Source organism: Eubalaena glacialis, chromosome 3, assembly GCF_028564815.1.
Source record: "Eubalaena glacialis isolate mEubGla1 chromosome 3, mEubGla1.1.hap2.+ XY, whole genome shotgun sequence".
Taxonomy (NCBI): Eukaryota; Metazoa; Chordata; class Mammalia; order Artiodactyla; family Balaenidae; genus Eubalaena; species Eubalaena glacialis.
Window position 1 is genome coordinate 9,597,884 of NC_083718.1, and position 4,344 is coordinate 9,602,227.

General features: G+C 40.9%; 1 non-coding gene across 1 annotated transcript; it reads left to right on the forward strand.

Moving 5' to 3' along the window:
* The first annotated feature begins 3,065 nt into the window (after positions 1–3,065).
* Positions 3,066–3,172, forward strand: LOC133089360 (U6 spliceosomal RNA). Its single transcript, XR_009700721.1, has one exon. It is a non-coding gene; the product is annotated as a U6 spliceosomal RNA (small nuclear RNA).
* The last annotated feature ends 1,172 nt before the right edge of the window (positions 3,173–4,344 follow it).

Below are 4,344 nucleotides of genomic sequence, written 5' to 3' on the forward strand. Positions count from 1 at the left end.
AGTTAGTAAGTGGAATTGTAAATATATTTATATATATCTCTTCTCATAGTGGAGAGTAAGCTTATAGATCTCATTTTTCCCAGTGGCAGCACACGCTAAAAATACAAATGAGTGAACAAAGTGAACAAAGAATTTAGATAAATGCATAGATGGAAGACCCGTACTGCCTTATAAAGGAAAGTCATGAGAGCTGGGCTGTATTCCTAAATTATAGAAGATTATATTTTCAGGGCTGAAACACTGAGTCACATGATAACTGAGTATTTCCCAGGACAGGTGTATCCATGTTCTTCAGGTGTGACCTTCTCAGGCTTTTCCTGGAGCACCTGGTGTCCTGCCTCTTGTGCCCTGAAAGAGTAGGAGGTCAGTTTCACCCTCTGGGAGTTCTGAGCTTGGCACTCTTGCCATCCCTTCTCTCTCTGATGATCAGATCACCTGGGAGGGAACCTGCCCTTCCTGTGATTGTAGTATATTTGGTCCTTATTGTCCCCATAGGTCTTCAGTGTCTTTAAAGGTATGCTTTTTGGTAATTTATTTGGCTTTTTCTAGTTGTTGCAAGAGATGCCTTGCCGTGACCTACCACATCTTTCATGTAAGGGAAATCCTGCAGGCTGTGCTTAAAACCTCACCTTGATGTCGCATGTAATTACCGACAGTGTATCTGACAGGAAGTATTTCACACATAATTTTTCTTTGCCTGCAGCTGGGAGCACATGGCCTGTGGGTTGGATTTCCTCAAGAAGAGGGTGTTGTTTGTGCCCTTCCTTCCGGGCTGGGTGTGTACTCTCTGCGGGGCTGCCTTCTCGCTGTCTGCCGCAGGCCCCAGCACACCCCGGCTGTGCTGTGCCCGGCTGCACCACAGCCTCTGTCCACTGCCTGGATCCTGGAGCCGCCTCAGTCTGTGCCATTCATCTTTCTAGCCCCGAGAAAGTAGTGTCCATCCTGCCTTTGTTTCAGCATCTCTGGGGGGGGTGATCCCATCATCTTGGAATTCCTGGAATGTTGGCATCATGGTCCATCTCCATAGAGACTTCTAGTTTATGTTTTGAAGATTATTCAAAGGGGCTCTAATAACGTATTTCTTTTTTATTCACCACTTCTCTTCCCTTAACCTATAAACTCTTGGTTTGAATTTAGTGCCAGGAAAAATTCTGTTTCTTTAAAGAGTTGACATGTTTTTTACTATGCAATTATGGCATAATGGCAGCCACACAATTTATTATTCTCTGTCTATCTGTCTGCCTGTCTGTCTATCTACCTATCTATCTATCTATCATCTATCATGTATTAGACCTTAGTATGAGGGTATGCAGAACCTCAGTGGCAGCAATGATGTTATCTTGTAGTCAGAATGTTTACATCTTCTTTTTAGTCCTTGACTTAAACATTTTTTACTTTTCTTAGTTATATCTTTCATTGTAATCTATTTTAAATCCTTTTGGGAATAGGAGGGATATAAGTCATTTGACACATAAAAGTAATTTGTGTAAGAATTAAACATTACACTTCTTAATATAAATTTGAGTTTGCTTAATTAGCATGCAGAGCAACAATAATTATGAATATTTTAGAATGCTAATCAATAGAACATTTTCTTAAGGCTTATTTGATTATACTATTGAATTCTGCTCACGCATATAAATCCTTTATAATTCATGAGGCAGACTATTCTTATACCAAAACAAATAGAGCCAACATTTATCATCTGTTTATCTCTGAATGCATCATTCCCCTTATTGTTTAGAATAATCTTGGGAGATAGAAAATATCCTTAGGAAAATTGAGAGAAAATTGAGCAGCGTGTCTTTGAGCTCAGGGTTCCACAGTTTGTTGCATTACATTTTAAACGGAGCCAAGATTATTCACTGTTTATACCTTTGTTGTTAGACAGAGATTGCTTTCTATCATCATTTGTTCAGAAACAAAAGACATCTGGTAGTAGATTGTGCTGAAATCATTTGGCTGGGAAAAAAAGGAAAAAAGTATCCGTTTAACAGCCTGCCAGATGGTTGACAAAGAATGCCTTCACTAATTTGTGGGACAATTTTTCTTAAGTACTGGGCTGTTCCTGAGAACAAAATGCTCAAATGAGCAGAGAGCTTCAGACAGAAAATGTAGCCATACTGTAATGATTCCATAGGCATTACCCAACTTTTCATTCCTCGATTAATTCACTTCACAGCACAGGTTTTCTGAGTGAAAGGAGAATGGAGTACGTTGGATTTCAAATCCAAAATCTTGATAATACTATATTGTTACTAAATTTTAAGCATCAAATCCTTCCCAGTTTTCACACTTACCTGAAAGGGAATGTGATCTAAGATTGACACAAGCACATGGTTATCCAGATCAGACAAAGTCCCTTTTAGGATATTTTGAGATTGATCATAGTCTCCATGTGCATCTTTGGCTGATGCTATCTTTTTATTCACCCTGGATTAATTTAAAAGGGAGAATCATGTTACAGATAAGAAGCTGCTCTTTTCCTTTGTCTTGGCAGGAGCTAAAAAGAAGTACCTTGTTGTTTTTTTTGAAAGCCTTAATTCTAGATATTGTTTGCTGGGTTTCTACCCTCGTGGATTTTAGCTGCTCTGGAAGCTTTGTCGGAAAAACCCAGACCTGTCCTGCCACCTTCTGCATGATGCAAGGCAGAGTCAGGGGCTTTGGTGTCAGAGCCAGCCAGGATCCCGTCTTTGTCCTGACAATATTGCTATAGGCTCTGGGGAAATGACCTAGTCCCTCTAAATTTCAATTTCACATAGGGTTGTTTTTGAGGATTAAATGAGAAAGTATGTTAAATGTTCAGTAAGTGGTAGCAAGAGTAATGATGATAATTATCTGCCACCATGATAAACACCCATCCTTCCCTGTTTACCTTCTTTATTAAAATGCATAAATATTTCTACTAGTAAACCTCTAAATATGGTTTCTCGCTCCTGTCTCTCTTCCATGAACACAGATTTAAGTGTCTGTCCTGTCTTTGTCATTAAACACTGTCTATGTCTATCTCAGCTTGGGCTGCCATAACCAAATACCACGGACTGCATGGCTTTAAAAACAAATCTGTGCTCGCTTCGGCAGCACGTATACTAAAATCGGAACGATGCAGAGAAGATTAGCATGGCCCCTGCGCAAGGTTGACATGCAAATTCGTGAAGCATTCCATATTTTTGAACTGCTTTGTAATTAATCGAGATTAATTAATAGTTAATTAATATCAGCACTTCCGTTTTTACCCATGAAATAACATTGTGCCCCACAAACTAACATTTGGGGTTTCAGCTGAGAATGTGAGCCTTTTTAAAGCAGGAAAGAAGAAGATGTTGATGTAAAAGAAAGTACAAAATAAATTGAGCTTTTTTTTCTTTATAAATTAAAAAAAAAACCAAAAAACAAACCCCCCAAAACTCAGAAATTTATTTTCTCATAGCTCTAGAGACTAGATGTCCAAGACCAAGGTTCCGGCATGATTGGTTTCCAGTGAAGGCTTCCTCCTTGGGTTGAGAAACTGCCACCTTCTTGCTGTGTCCTCGTATGACAGAGAGAGCGAGAGCAAGCTTTCTAGTGTCTCTCCTTATAAGGGCACTCTTCCCAGCATGAGGGTCCCACCCTCAGGACCTCTCCTAAACCTGATTACCTCCCAAAGGCCCATTCTCTAATACTGTCACGTTAGGTTGGGCCTCATCAGGGTCATCCTCCCTTTGCCTTGTAAGTTCTCAGTGCCCAGTGCAGGGCTGCTCAGGGGACAGGAAGTCACATTGTACCGTTGCCGAATTAAGTGACCGGTTCAATCTCTGAACTTCTCAAAGTGACACAGGAGCTCCACTAGTGTGAACTGCAGACATGCTAAGTCAGAAAAATCCTAAGGTTCCAGGATCACCTGAAAAACTAGGAGACAGCAGCACCACCACTGTTCTCAGAAAGAATAACACTTTCTCTGGTGGCACTTCAGGGGAAATGATTCCACTCTAGGCAGGAGAGCGTGGTGGTTAAAAACACAAACTACAGAGTTCAGATGGCCTGAGTTTAAATGCCAGCTCTGCCACTTCCGAGCTGTGTGAACTTGGGCCTCAATTTTCCCATCTTTAAAGTGAGGATAAGTAGCTTTCTTATAGAGTGGTTGTGAAGATTAAATGATGCACACACACACACACACACACACACACACACGTCTCTCTCACACACTTGGTGAGTGCTTAGAGCAGTCTCTGGCACACAGTAAGTGCTATGTAAATGTAAGCTGTTGTTATTATTCATCTGGGGAGACAGGCCTGTGAATGCGTGTCCCCGCCATCTGCTTTTCTGTATATCTACAGGTGGACCAGAGCCCAGGATACTGATGCC